General features: G+C 41.1%; 1 protein-coding gene and 1 pseudogene across 1 annotated transcript in view; one reads left to right on the plus strand and one right to left on the minus strand.

The window, feature by feature from the left end:
- MFSD14B (major facilitator superfamily domain containing 14B) overlaps positions 1–16,158 on the minus strand; it is a 98,349-nt gene that overhangs the window by 67,437 nt on the left and 14,754 nt on the right. The gene's annotated exons all lie outside the window — the stretch shown is intronic.
- Positions 3,130–4,103, plus strand: LOC105724426 (very-long-chain enoyl-CoA reductase-like; annotated as a pseudogene).

The following is a 16,158-nucleotide window of genomic DNA, read 5'->3' on the forward strand; positions in this document are numbered from 1 at the left end:
GGAGTGGTGGTTTGCACCTGTAGACCCAGCTACTTGGAAGGATCACCCGAGCCTACAAGTGCAAGTCTAGCCTGGGCAACATAGCAAAACCCCCATCTCTTAGGGGAAAAAAAAAAAGGCCCAGTGCAGTAGCTCATGCCAGTAATCCTTGCATTTTGTAAGGCTCAGGCAGCAGGTCGGGAGGTTTACTTGAGGCTAGGAGTTCAAGACCAGTATAGACAATATAGTGAGACCCCATCTCCACAAAAAATTTAAACATTAACCAGGCATGTGGCATGTGTCTGCAGTATTACCTCCTGAGAAGGCTGGGGCAGGAGGATCACTGGAGCTCAGGAGTTTAAGGCTGCAATGAGCTATGATTGCACCACTGCACTCTAGCCTAGGCCATAAAGTGAGACTCCAGTCTCACTAAAATAAAAAAAGTTATCATCATCACCCACTGGCATCAATACTCTCTAAAAATAAAAGGCACAAATAGACAAATCAACAATAGCTAGAGACTTCAATACCAATTTTCAATAACAGACAGAACAATTAGAAGATCAGCAAGAAATAAAAGACTTCAGTAACGCTGTACACTAACTAAACCTAACAGACATTTATTGAACACTCTTCCCAACAAGATATAAATTCTCATGTGCACATGAGAAGACTGTACAACAAATCTGAATAAACTTAAAAGAAGTTAATTTATAGAAACTATGTTTTTGACCACACGGAATGAAATTAAACATCATTAACATAAGAAAATTTGGAAAATTCGTAAATATGTGAATATTAAAACATACTCCTAAATAACAGATAAAAGAAATCACAAGACATTAACAAAACTTTCATTTGAACAAAAATGAAAATGCAACACACCAGTTGAATGCAGCTCAAAGCAGTGCTTAACAAAAGTTGTAGATATATGGTTACAAAAGATCTTAAATCAATAATTTAACTTTCCACTGTAAGAAACTAGAAAAGAGCAAACTAAACTCAAAGCAAGGAAAGAAAGTAAGATCAAAGCAATATAAATGTGATATAGAATAGAAAAGCAATACAGAAAAATCAACAAAATCAGGTCAGGTGCAGTGGCTCACACCTGTAATCCTAGCCTTTTGGAGGTCGAGGCGGATGGATCCTTGAGCCTGGGACTTAAGGACAGCTTGGGCAACATGGTGAAACCCCATCTCTACTAAAAATACAAAAAAAAAAAAAAGTTTAGCCAGGCATGGTGGCACATACACCTGGAGTCCCAGCTATTCGGGAGGCTGCAGTGGGAGAATCACCTGAGTCCAAGAAGTTGAGTCTGCAGTAAGCCATGATCATACCACTTTACTGGGGTATGGGAGAAGGGAGTCAATCCTTGCCTTAAAAAATAAAAAATAAATAAAAAAAAAAGGAAAGGAAAGGGAAAGGGAAAAGAAAATCAACAAAATCAAAAATTAATTTAATGGAATATCAAACTAATAGACAAACTAAGAAAACAGAAGACCTGAATTACTAATACCAGAAATGAAAGAGAAGATAATCATTGTCAACCTTATAGAAATAGAAAGAAGTCTAAGGGAGTTCTATAGACAATTAGCCAACAAAGTGGATAAATGAAATGAAATGGACAAACTCCTAGAAATACATAACCTACTAAGAATGAATCATGAATAAACAGAAAACATAAATAGACCTATAACTAGTAAGGAGATTGAATCAGTAATCAAAAACCTTTCAGAATTCCAGCAAACATTTAAAGAATTAAACCTCTTCCCAAGATATGAAGAGGAAAGAACACTTTCTAACTCACTCTCTGAAGCCAGCATTACAGTAGGTGCCCCCTTATACGAGAGGGAAACATTCCAAGACCCCCAGTGCATGCCTCAAATAGTACCAAACCCAATAGTACAGATGGTCCTCGACTTACAAAGGGGTTATGTTTCAATAAACTGACCACAAGTTGAAAGTCACTTTAGCCTTATGATATGTTCAACCTAAGATGGGCTTATCCAGACAGTCCTATCATAAGTAGGGGTGCACAGTGAATACATTATTGCTTTTGCATCAAGGTAAAGTTGAAAACTCTTAAGTCCAACCATCAAATTTGGGACTATCTATATATACTGTTTTTTCCTATACACACCTATGATTAAGTTTAATTTTTAATTAGGCATAGTCCTCTTGTGCTTTTGGTCATTATTAAATAAAATAAGGGCTATCTAAACACAAGCACTGTGATACTGCAGTCCATCCAATAACTGATGGTTAAGTGACTAACAGATGGGCAGCATATACAGTGTAAATGACAGATGAAGGGATGAAGCAAGATGGCACAACATTTCATCATACTACTCAGAATGGTGTGCAACTTAAAACTTTCTGAATGTTTATTTCTGGAATTTTCCATTTAGGATTTTCAAACCACAGCTGACCTCCGGTAACTGAAACCACAGGAAGTGAAACCACAGAAAGCAAAACCACAGATCAGGGAGTACTACTATACTCTGTAAAAAAAGTCAGACAATTCAGGTATAACCTTAAGACTAAAAGAAAAAAAAAAGCCAAAGACACTACAAGAAAACTACATGGCCGCTCGTGGTGGCTCAGGCCTGTAATCCCAGCACTTTGGGAGGCTGGGGGGTGGGTGGTGAGAGGATCACTGGGTCAGGAGTTTGAGACCAGCCTGACCAACATGGTAAAATCCTGGTCTCTACTAAAAATACAAAAATTAGCCAGGTGTGGTGGTGCTCAACTGTAATTGCAGCTACTCAGGAGGCTGAGGCAGGAGAATAGCTTGCACCCAGAAGGCAGAGGTTGCAGTGAGCCAAGTTGGTGCCACTGCACTCCAGCCTGGGCAACAGAGTGAGAGTCAGTATCAAAAAAAAAAAAAAAAAAAAAAAATAGAAAGAGAGAACTACAGACCAATTTTCCCTATGCACATTGATGCAAAAACCCTCAACAAAATATTAGCAAACCAAATTCAACAGTTTATTAAACAGTTTATTATGGTTATACACCATAACCAAGAGAATTTATTCCAAGAATGTAAGAACAGTTCACCCATAAAAACCAGTCAATGGTTAGAGGCCCTGTCCTGTGTCGCACACAGGTAGGTGCAGCAGCCACAAACAGTAGCCACCATGAGAGGGAGCCATGAAGCACTATGAGGTGGAGATTCTGGATGCAATGACAAGGAGAAGCTGTGTTTCCTGGACAAGGTGGAGCCCCACGCCACCATCGTGGAAATCAAGAACCTCTTCACCAAGACCCACACAGTCCCTCTGCCTGAACCCCAAGGGCAAGTCCCTGAAGGATGAGGATATTCTGCAGAAGCTGCCCACAGGCACCATGGCCACACTCTACTTTCGGGATGTGGGGGCCAGAAGTAGAAGCTGATCTGCTGGGTGACGGTCTTCCTAACAGAGTACGCGGAGCCCCTTTTCATCTATCTGCTCGTCTACTTCCAAGTGACCTTCATCTATGGCCACAGATATGACTTCACGTCCAGTTGGCACACTGTAGTGCACCTCGCCTGCATCTGTCTCTCATTCCACTACGTCAAGTGCCTGCTGGAGAGCTCTTCGTGCACCGCTTCTCCCACGGCAAGATGCCTTTGTGCAACACCTTCAAGAACTGCACCTACTACTGGGACTTTGCCACGTAGATGGCACCATGCCTTTGTGTAACACCTTCAAGAACTGCACCTACTACTGGGGCTTCACGGTGTGGATGGCCTATTATATCAACCACCCTCTCTATGCCCCCTATCTATGGCGCACAGCAGGTGAAACTAGTGCTTGCCATCTTTGTGATTTGCAAGCTCGGCAACTTCTCCATCCACATGGCCCAGTGGGACCTGTGGCTCATGAGTCCAAGACCCGGAAGATCCGTACCCCACCAAGAACCCCATCATGTTGCTCTTCCTGCTGGTGTCCTGCTCCAACTACACCTATGAGGTGGAGTCCTGGATTGGCTTTGCCATAATGCAGTGTCTCCCAGTGGCCCTGTTCTCCCTGGTGGGCTTCAGCCAGATGACCTCTGGACTAAGGGCAAGCACCCGCAGCTAACTGAAGGAGTTCTGGGACTACCTGCCCCTGCGCATGCCCATCATCCCCTTCCTGCTCTGAGCACTCACCTCTGCCAGGGCTCATCCCCCAACCCTGGCAGCATTCTGGGGGAGGAGAAGGGCCCACAGCTCTCCAGCACCTGAAATAAAACCTGCCTCCCCCCACCCCCCAAAAGGAAGGAAGGAAGGAAGGAAGGAAGGAAAAAAAAAAAGAAAGAGAAAAGAAAAGAAAGCCAAAATTCAAGTTAGGCTGAGTACGGTGGTTCACACACCTCCTAGTGTTTGGAGAGGCCAAGGCAGGAAAGACAGCTTGAGCTTAGAAATAAATTTAACCAAGAAGGTGAACAATTTGTATGCTTAAAACTATAAGACACTGCTGAAAGAAATTAAAGAAGGTATAAATAAACATAAAGACATCCCATGTTCACAGATTTAAAGACTTAATATAGTTAAGATATTATTGTTACCAAAAGTGATCTGCAGATTCAATGCCAGCCGCATCAAAATCCCAATGATGCTTTTTGCAAAAGTAGAAAACTCTATCCTAAAATTTAAATAGAATCTTAAGGTACCCCAAGTAACCAAAACAATATTGAAAATAAAAAAAAGTTAAAGATATCACACTTTCTGAATTCAGAACTTACTATAAACATAAGGTAATAAAAACAGTGTGATTCTGGCATAAAAACAGACATAGAGACCAACAGAATAAAAAGCCCAAGCAGGCATGGTGGTATATGGCTGTATTTCTACCTACTGAGGAAGCTGTGACAGAAGAATCACTTGAGCCCAGGAGTTCAAGTCCAGTTTGGTAAACATGGCAAAGCCCAGTCTTTTTTAGAAAATAAAGGCTGGGCGCAGTGGCTCACACCTGTAATCCCAGCACTTTTGGGAGGCCGAGGCAGGTAGGATCACCTGAGGTCGGGAGTTTGAGACCAGCCTGACCAACATGGAGAAACCCTGTCTCTACCAAAAAAAAAAAAAAAAAAATTAGCCGGGCACAGTGGCACATGCCTGTAATCCCAGCTCCTCAGAAGGCTGAGGCAAGAGAATCACTTGAACCCAGGAGGCAGACGTTGCAGTGAGCCAAGATGGTGCCATTGCACTCCAGCCTGGGCAGTAAGAGTGAAACTCCATCTCAAATAAATAAACAGCCTAGAGGTAAAAAGCCCAGAAGTAAATACTCACATATGTATCACAAATAATATGCAACAACGGTACCAAGACCATTTAATGAGAAAGAAAGAAAGGACAGTCTTTCAGCAAATGGTGATGGAAAAACTGGACATCCACATTAAAAAGAATGAAGTTGGATCCCTACCCTAAATCATATATAAAAATTAACTCAAAATGGACCAAAAATCTAAACATAAAAGCAAAAACTATGAAACTCTTAGAAGAAAATATGGAGGAAAAGCTTCATGGTATTAGAACTGAATTCTTGGATACGGCACCAAAAGAACAGGAAACAAAAGAAAAAATACATAAATCAAACCATTAAAATGAAAAACCTTTGTATATCAAAGGACACTATCAACAGAGTGAAAAGGCAACCTACAGAATGGCAGAAAATATATGCAAATCACATATCTGATAAGAGATTAATATCTAGAATATATAATAAACTTTTGCAACTCACAGACAAAATAACAACCCAATTAAAAATGAGCAAGGAAATTGAATAGACCTCTGTAAAAGAGATACACAAAGGGCCAAGAAGCACATTAAAAGATACACATCAGCCGGGCACAGTGGCTCGTGTATGTAATCCCAGCACTTTGAGAGGCCGAGGCAGGCAAATCACTTGAGATCAGGAATTCGAGACCAGTCTGGCCAACATGATCAAACTCTGTCTCTAGCAAAAATGCAAACATTAGCCAGGCATGGTGGTGCATGCCTGTGTTCTCAGCTACTCCAGAGGCTGAAGCAGGAGAATTGCTTGAACCTGGGAGGCAGAGGCTGCAGTGAGCCAAGATTGTACTACTGTACTCCAGCCTGAGAGACAGAGCAAAACTCTGTCAAAGAAAAAAAGAAAAAGGAAGGAAGTCAGGAAGGGAGGACGGGAGGAAGGCAGGGAGGGAGGAAGGGAGGGAAGGAAGGAGGGAAAGAAGGAGGGAGGAGAAAAGATACACATCACGAATCACTGGGGAAAAGGAGAGAAGGGAGGAAGGGAGAGAGGGAGGGATGGGGGAGAGGGGGAAAGAAAAGATACACATCACAAATCATTGGGAAAAAGGAAAGAAGGGAGGAAGGGAGAGAGGGAGGGATGGGGGAGGGGGGAAAGAAAAGATACATATCACGAATCATTAGGAAAATACAAATGAAAACCATAATGAGATATCATCACATACCCATTAGGATGGCTATTGTCTTAATCTGTTTTGTGCGGTTATAACAGGATACTTGAGACTGGGTAGTTAACAGAAACTTATTTCTTCACAGTTTTGGAGGTTGGGAAGTCCAAACCAAGGTGTTAGCATCTGGGGTGGACATTCTCACAGCATCCTCACAAGGCAGAAGGTGGAAGGGCAAAAGAGGGTGAGCCCTCTCCCATAAGCCCTTTTTATAGCAGCATTAATCCACTGCTAATGGTGTAGCCCTCGTGACATAAACCCCTCTCCAAAGGTGCCACCTCCCAATACTGCTGCATTGGGAATTAAGTTCCCAACACATGAATTTTGGGAGACACATTCAGACTACAGCAGCTGTGATTGTTTTCTTAAATGAGAAAAAGTACTGGCAAGGACGTGAAAAAACTAGATGTTACACACTCTTGCTAAGAAGGTAAAATGGTGCAGCCCCTATGGAAAACAGTTTGACAGGTGCTCAAAAAATTAAAAATAGAATTACTCCATGACCCAGCAATTCCACTTCTGGGTATATATTCAAAAGAAACAACAGCAGGGACTTGAACAGATTTTTATATACCCAAACTCACAGCGGCATTCTTCACAATAGCCAAACAGTAGAAGCAACCCAAGTGTTCAACAACTTATGAATGTTTAAACAAAATATGGTACATGTATACAATGGAATACCATTCGACCTTAAAAAAGAAGGAAACTGACTGTCACAATACGGATAAACCTTAAAGACACTGTGGTAAGTGAAACAAGCCAGTCACGGCTGGGCACGGTGGCTCACACCTGTAATCTCAGCACGTTGGAAGGCTGAGGAGGGTGGATCACCTGAGGTCAGGAGTTTGAGACAAGCCTGGCCACCAACATAGTGAAACTCAGTCTCTACTAAAATACAAAAAAATTAGCCGGGCATGGTGGCAGGCACCTGTAATCCCAGCTCCTCAGGAGGCTGAGGCAGGAAAATACAAATGCTTGAACCAGGAGGCAGGAGGCAGAGGTTGTAATAAGCTGAGATGGTGCCATCACACTCCAGCCTGGGCAACAAGAGCAAAACTCCATCTCAAAAAAAAAAGCAAGCAAGTCACAAAAAATCAAATTACTGCATAATTTCACTTATATGAGGTACCTAGAGTAATTAACTTCATAGACAGAAAGTAGAATAGTGACTACCAGGGGCTACGGAGTTATTGCTTAATGGGCAGAGTTCAGTCTGGGATGATGAAAAAGTTCTAGAGACAGACAGTTATAATGAGTACACAACAATGGAAATGTACTTAATGCTACTGAACTGAAACTTTTAAAAACCATGTTACGTATATATACTAAAATAAGTAACTCAAAACATATCATGGATCTAAAAATAAAGTGGAAAACTATGAGCTTCTAGAGGATTATCAGGAGAAAATTTAAGTGAACTTGGTCACGTGGTTTCAAGATGAGTTTGTAGACACAAGACTAAAGTCATGGCACATGCAAGAAATGGTTTATATATTGGACTTCACTACAATTAAAATCCTCTGCTCTGCAAAAGACACTGTTAAGAGAATGAAAAGATAAGCCACATATTGGAAGAAAATACTTGCAAAAACCATATCTGATAAGGAACTTGAATCAAGAACATAGAAAGAGCTCTTACAAGTCACTAATATGACAACAACCCAATTTAAAAGTGGGCAAATGTTCATGCCAAGTACTATCATTAAAAAAAAAAAAAAAGGGGGGGCCGGGCGCGGTGGCTCACGCCTGTAATCCCAGCACTTTGGGAGGCCGAGGCGGGTGGATCAGGAGGTCAAGAGATCGAGACCATCCGGGTCAACATGGTGAAACCCCGTCTCTACTAAAATACAAAAAATTAGCTGGGCACGGTGGCACGTGCCTGTAATCCCAGCTGCTCAGGAGGCTGAGGCAGGAAGAATTGCCTGAACCCAGGAGGCGGAGATTGCGGTGAGCCGAGATCGCGCCATTGCACTCCAGCCTGGGTAACAAGAGCGAAACTCCGTTTCAAAAAAAAAAAAAAAAAGGGCAAATGATCTGAGAAAACAGCAAGACGGAGAGTGACAACGAATATAGGGTCTCTTTTTGGGAAGATGAAAATGTTCTGGAATTAGTGGCATTGTGAATATACAAAGAAAAAAACAGAATTGTACACTTTTAAATGATGAAATCTATCGTAAACAAATATACCTCAATCTTTCAAATGCAATAGAGAAAAAAAACAGCAGAGATTCTTTTTCTGCCTCTGGACATACTTTACTGTATGTGAAGCCTACAACTGTCAGAGGCATGTGAACCAGAGCAAGTCCATCTTAAATAGGAGCTGGGTAAATGAGGCTGAAACCTACTGAGCTGTATTCCCAGATGATTAAGGAATTCTAGGTCACAGGATGAAGATAGGAGGTGGGCACAAGATACAGGTCATAAAGACCTTGCTGATAGAACAGGTCTTTGCAGTAAAGAAGCCAGCTAAAACCCACCAAAAATAAGACAGGGTGACCTCTGGTCATCCTCACTGCTATACTCCCATCAGCGTCAGGACAGTTTACAAATGCCATGGCAATGTCAGAAACTTACCCTATTGGTCTAAAAAGGGGAGGAATGAATAATCCACCCTTTGTTTAGCATATAATCAAGAAATAACCATAAAAATGGGCAACCAGCAGCCCTAGGGGCTGCTCTGTCTACGGAGCAGCCATTCTTTTATTCCTCTACTTTCCTAATAAACTTGATTTCACTTTACTATATGGACTCCCTGAATTCTTTCTTGCTCAAGGTCCATCCAGGAATTGAGGTCTGGATCAGGACCCCTTTCCTGTAACAGAACTATGGCAGCCATCTTGAGACTATGAGAGCCAGACAAATCAACACACTGAAGATGGAAAGAACCTGGTCCTTGATGCAAAAGTCAAGGACCAATCCTGGAATAGCCTTTCCATCAGATTTCTTGTTAAATGAGGTTAATAAATCCCCTGACTGTAAATAAGAAAAGGGGGGAAAGGTGACAGGATCACAACAGTCTACTCCAAATGATATACAGATGGCAAATATGCCTATGAAAAGATGTTCATTGTGTGTTACTATCATTTTAAAATGCAAATTAAAACAACAATGAGATTGTTAGAAGGATGGATCTGAAATGCATATTGCTAAATAAAAGAAGCAAGTCTGAAAGACTACAAAGTGTAAGATACCATTTAATGGACATTCTGGAAAAAGCAAAACTATAGATAGTACCAGATCAGTGGTAGCTGGAGTCGGGAGGGTAGGGTTAAATGGATGAAGCACAGGAGACTTTCAGGCAATAAAACTGTTCTGTATGATATTTTAATATGGTAGGTAAATGACACCATACATTTTTCAAAACCAGAAGAACTTCAGAAAACAAGAATGATCTTTGTATATGTTAATTTCTAGAAAACTTTTCAGAGGTGAGGAATCCTAGGATGGAATGCAGAATATAGCAAAACAATCTAAATGTAATGAAAACACATGAAACAACCTCACTAAAGCAGTAAGGGGAAAAGTAGTGATTCAAGTAACTTTGGGAAATAGCAGAGTCTATTAAGACTGAAGGCAAAAAAGCTATGCATAAATGAAACTGGCCCAATTTCCCCCACAGAAATTATATTAACAGGTATTTGAATAAACACAGAAACTGACCCTTCCAGTTTTAAAACCTAAAACTTATTGTCTCCAGTGAGTTCATTCTTCAGGAAATGGACCCTCAAGTAAGGGACTGAAACTCACCAAATCATCATTCTGACAATGAGATCCGATACACCTCTTTCCAACCTCATTGGTCAGGACTGCTTCCTTATCCCTTCCCTAATTGCTGTTTTCCTTACACATAGTTACATTACTGTTTTCATACATAAATTCCCCAGTTTTAGTTGGTAGAGAAGAATGACCTCAAAACTGATCTCCCATTCTCTTCAGTGGATAACACCCAAATAAAAAGGCTTTTTCTCTGGCTGGGTGCAGTGGCCCATGCCTGTAATCCCAGCACTTTGGGAGGCTGAGGCGGAGGATCACCTGAGGTCAGGAGTTCGAGACCAGCCTGATCAACATGGAGAAGTCACGTCTCTACTAAAAATACAAAAAGATTAGTTGAAAGAGCCGAAAAGAAATGACACCCTAGAAACTCAACAGCAGTCAGCATATCTAGTGTGATATCTTGGTTTCAAATGCCATTCTCAAATAAAAAAACAAAAACAAAAACAGGGCTCCTTGGAGAAACAGCTAATTCTGGGACTAGAGTGGGAAATATGTAAGAGGAGCATGGAGTATCTTGTAATCCCAGAATATGAGTGGCAGGATAGGTCTCACTAATTCAGGCCTCCAAAACAACTGTTTTCTGTACACACTGAGTAGTTAGGTTAAATATTAAAAGCTGAAAGAGCTGGTCAGGTGCAATGGCTCATACCTGTAATCCTAGTACTCTGGGAGGCCGAGGTGGGAGGATCACCTGAGGTCAGGAGTTCGAGACAACCCTGACCAAAATGGTGAAACCCTGTCTCTACTAAAAACACCAAAAAATTAGCCTGGCATGGTGGCAGGCACCTGTAATCCCAGCTACTCTGGAGGCTGAGGCAGGAGAATCGCTTGAACTCAGGAGGCGGAGGTTGCAGTGAGCTGAGATTGCGCCACTGCACTTCAGCCTGGGAGACAGAGCGAGACTATCTCAAAGAAAACAAAAACAAAAAACTAAAAAAAAAAAAAACAAAAAAACAAAAAAAGAGCCAGTGCCCTTATGCAAAGGCTGGAACGTAACAAAAGTCCATAAAGAGTTTTGCCCAGGCCTTTCCTGGGCCTTAAAGCATGACATAATAATGCAGGAATTCTTAATAGGACCCACTTAGGATTAAAGAAGTTTTATTGTGGGTCTTGAAGAAATTCCTCAGGCCTCCTCAAACAAGTTTATTAGGGTACGGAAGGAACTCCTCAAACCTCCATGTTTTAGCAGGAGACAACATAAGGGTAATCACCCCAGCACTTGGACCCATTTAGATTAAGTAAGTTTACTAAGGCTCCAGAGGAAGGTCTTCAAGACTCAGTCCTTAATTATGAACTAAAAGAAGTTAATCATTTATGTCTAGATGAATGAACACTTACAGGTAGACATATAACTTAGAAGGTATATAAGCTCTAGAAAACTTTGTAATATAGAGTTGGTCTGGCAATAATTTCCAGGCATTCATTCTCCCTGCAACCCACTGCAGAAATAAAAACTCTCTTCCTCCCCAGTTCATCTGCATCTTGTTATTGGGCCATGAGAAACAGCAGCATGACCCTCAGTTTGGTCTGGAAACATAGCGTTTAAAAAAAAAAAAAAAGGAGTATATACATCAAAGCACTCCCAATGGCCAAAGCTAGAACAATTTGAACAAGAAAATAAAGTAATATTGGATTTGGGGATAATCCAAAGTACAAAATAAATATCTATGAGTTCACACTGATAAAATGATTAAATAAACAAATAGGAAAAAATAGCCAGATCTCCCATGCAGAAGAATTCCAGTAATTTATGCAGATACTTTGTCCCCAAGGAGGTGGAGTATAACTACTTATTCCGAAAGTATGGACTGCACAAAGTGACTTCCTTCCAAAGCTTCTAGCATAGAAACGAGGGTAAAAGAGCAACTTTACAGTGGAGAACTCTGATAAACAGTACCTTAGTCAGGTGATCAAGGTTAACATCAACAGTGATATACTGTTGACATGATATAAAGAAAATGGTACTTCACCTCTATGGGCTTCTTCTCAAACACCCGTAATTCCATTCTAATCATGAGAAAAACATCAAGATTAATCTCAAGTGAGAGACATTCTACAAAACACCTGATGAGTTCTCCTTAAGACTGTCCAGGACATCAGAAACAAGGAGAACCCAGGAAACTGTCACAGTGCAGAGGAGCCCAAGAAGACACAACAACTAAATGTAATGTAGTAGCCTGCATGAAATACCGGAACAGAAAAAGAGCATTTGGTAAAATACAAGAAATCTCAATAAAGTATGTATGGACTTTAGGGTTTTTTTTTTTTTTTTTTTTTTTTTTTTTTTTTTTTTTTGGTGGTGGATTTGTTTGTTTGTTTGTTTTCTGTAGCTGGGACTACAGGCACACACCACCATGCCTGGTCATTTTTGTTTGTTTTAAGAGCTACACCCAGGCTGCTCCTGAACTACTGGCCTCAAGTGATCCTCTGGCCTCAGCCTCCCAAAGTGCTGGGATTACAGGTGTGAGCCACTGAGCCTGGCTGGTTTTAGCTGATAATAATGTATGGACATAGGTTCATTAATTTGACAAATGTACCATAGCAATATAAGATGTCAGTAATAGGGAATATGGGTATGGAGTATAGAAAAACTCTATGCTATCTGCAATTTTTCTGTGGACATAAAGCTATTCCTTAAAAAAGTCTTATTTTAAAAAGTAAATGGACAACAATATAAAAATATCCTGAAGGAGAAAAAGAAAGGGACAGAGGAAAAACTAGTACTATTTTTTTTTTTTTTTGGAGACAGAGTTTCGCTCTTGTTACCCAGGCTGGAGTGCAATGGCGCGATCTCGGCTCACTGCAACCTCCGCCTCCTGGGTTCAGGCAATTCTCCTGCCTCAGCCTCCCAGGTAGCTGGGATTACAGGCATGCGCCACCATGCCCAGCTAATTTTTTTGTATTTTTAGTAGAGACGGGGTTTCACCATGTTGACCAGGATGGTCTCGATCTCTTGACCTGGTGATCCACCCGCCTCGGCCTCCCAAAGTGCTGGGATTACAGGCGTGAGCCACCGCTCCTGGCCTAAAAACTAGTACATTAAATATAAGAGGAGGGGTTAGCTAACTACAGCCCACAGTCCAAATCTAGTCCACTGCCTATTTTTATAAAGTTTCACTGATATTTAGCAATGCTCATTTATTTACATATTGTCTATGGCTGCTTTTGTGCTATACTGGCATAGCTGATTAATATATGCTCAAAAACCCTATAACATTTATTATCAGGTCCCTTACAAAAAAAGTTTACCAACCCCACCTTGTTTTTATTTTATTTATTTATTTATTTGAAGACAGTCTCCCTCTGTCACTCAGGCTAGAGTGCAATGGTGTGGTCTTGCCTCACTGCAACCTCCGCCTCCCGGGTTCAAGCAGTTTTCATGCCTCAGCCTTCCCAGTAGCTGAAATTAAAGGCACGCACCACCACACCTGGCTAATTTTTATATTTTAGTAGAGATGGGGTTTCAGCATGTTGCCTAGGCTGGTCTCAAACTCCTGAGTTCAGGCAATCCATCTGCCTTGGCCTTCCAAAGTGGTAGAATTACAGGTATGGGCCACTGCACCTGGCACCAACCCCACTTTGAATAAATAGAACACAATGAGGAGTTCACAAATACCAATTACATGGGTATGTCACAAATATACCCGCATAACATACTATCTGAGAAGCTGCTAACATCCCATGACTTTCCTAAGCAGGGGCCAAGATGGGTGGATCACTTGAGGTCAGGAGTTCAAGACCAGCCTGGCTAACATGGTGAAATTCCATCTCTACTAAAAATATAAAATTTAGTCAGGTGTGGTGGCACACACCTGTAGTCCCAGCTACTCGGGAGGCTGAGGCAGGAAAATCACTTGAACCTAGGAGGCAGAGGTTGCAGTGAGCTGAGAAAGCACCACTGTACTCCAGCCTGGGTGTCACAGCAAGACTCCGTCTCAAAAAAAATAAAAAATAAAGTACTGCCACAAGACTCAGTCATTTCTGGATTACTAGTGAAGACATATATAAAACATATGTTTCATCATCAGCTGCCAATATCTTAATAAGTCACACATTTGCTACTTTTTCCTATATCATTTATATCTAGCTGGCTAGTAAATGTTCCATCCAAAAAATTCTTTATCTGGACAGTGGCTCACACCTGTTATCCCAGCACTATGGGAGGCAAAGGGAGGCAGATTGCTTGAGCTTAGGAGTTCAACACCAGCCTGGGCAATCTAGTGAAACCCCATCTCTACTAAATACACAAAAATTAGCTGGGCCTGGTGACAAGTGCCTGTGGTCCCAGCTACTCAGGAGGCTGAGGTGAGAGGATCGCTTGAGCCTGGGAGGTGGAGATTGCAGTGAGTGAAATCCTGCTACCACATTCCAACCTGGATGACAGAGTGAGACCCCATCCTGAATGAAAAAACAAAACAAAAAAAAATTTTAACTGAAAGTTTTTATATAAACATAAGGATGACGAAGATGAACCATTTTAAAAACCAAACAAATGACTATACCTGAAGACTTTCAATTTCTCCCCGCTACCTAATAATACTACTATTGGAATACAAGCAGAAAAAAAGAATTTTACTGGTTATCTCTACAGATAAAAATGACTTTTCTACAAAATTTATAAAAATTTTCTCAGCAGTATATTAAATAGTTGAATAAATGACATGCCTATCTCATTGGATAGACTAAGCCGCATTCATTAAATATTTACAAAATAGGGCCAGGTGAAGTGGCTCACACCTGTAATCCCAGCAGTTGGGGAGGCTGAGGCAGGTGAATAACGAGGTCAAGAGATTGAGACCATCCTGGCCAACATGGTGAAACCCCATTTCTACTAAAAATACAAAAATTAGCCGGGTGTGGTGGCAGATGCCTGTAGTCCTAGCTACCTGGGAGGCTGAGGCAGGAGAATTGCTTGAACCCCAGAGGTGGAGGTTGCAGTGAGCCAAGATTGTGCCATTGCACTCCAGCCCAGGGATAGAGAGAGACTTCATCTCAAAAAAAAAAAAAAGATTTACAAAATAACTGCTTTTCACAACTTTTCAAAAAATTTACTACCAGCCAAATAAATGCAAACTAAGATGCCAAGAACTGTTTTTGTAAATATTCCTATCTCTACTAAGATTCTTTATTTTTCATTTTTGTGGGAACACAGTAGGTGTATACATCCAACATTCTTTAATACTGAAAATACTCAACTCCAAACGATTCATTCAATTAACACACATTTGTTGATCTCAACTATACCAGCTAGGTGTTGGGGACAATGGTGAGCAACAGGATTAGATCCTTGCTCTCGTTACATGGAATGTAAAATTATAAATGGAAATACACACTCTGAAGGAAAAGGACAAAGGTTATTGAGTATATTACAAAGACCCTTGAGCAATATCTGGGCAAAAATTGTAATTATCCTGTAACAGCAGCAACAGTAGCAGCAACTGATATTATGCCAGGCCCTAATCAAAGAACATTATATACACATACCTTCAGTTTATCCTCACTACAACCTTTTGCGATAGGAACTATTATTATCCCAATTTCATAGATGACAAAACTCAGGTGCAGAGAATTTAAGTAACTTTCCCAACTCAGCATTCAGTGCATGAGCTGGTATTCCACCAAGATAGTCACACACCTCCAGAGAACGTGCTACTAATCACTGTAGTACATTACTTTAATTATGCAGCCCAAATTTTTCCACAAACAGAATCAGCACATACATATGGCAGGCAGCCTGCATTGCAGCAACCTGAGTAAGTGACAGGCGTCAGATGCAGCTAGTTCCTCAGACAAAGCAAAGTGCAGACCTTCACTTGACCACTAACCCTGTTCTCCACACTAAGGAGTTCTAGCCTGCTACTGTGTACTTGGGCAAAAGTGCACTCTCTACCAACCCCTCCACCTACTTTCTCAATATGACCTGAAAAGTTCAGATGTACTAGGGCACACGGCTTTTCTCAATCAATCAGGTCATCTGCTACCCAC

Source organism: Aotus nancymaae, unplaced genomic scaffold, assembly GCF_030222135.1.
Source record: "Aotus nancymaae isolate 86718 unplaced genomic scaffold, 86718_ANA_hifiasm-v0.15.2.pri h1tg000041l, whole genome shotgun sequence".
Classification (NCBI taxonomy): Eukaryota; Metazoa; Chordata; class Mammalia; order Primates; family Aotidae; genus Aotus; species Aotus nancymaae.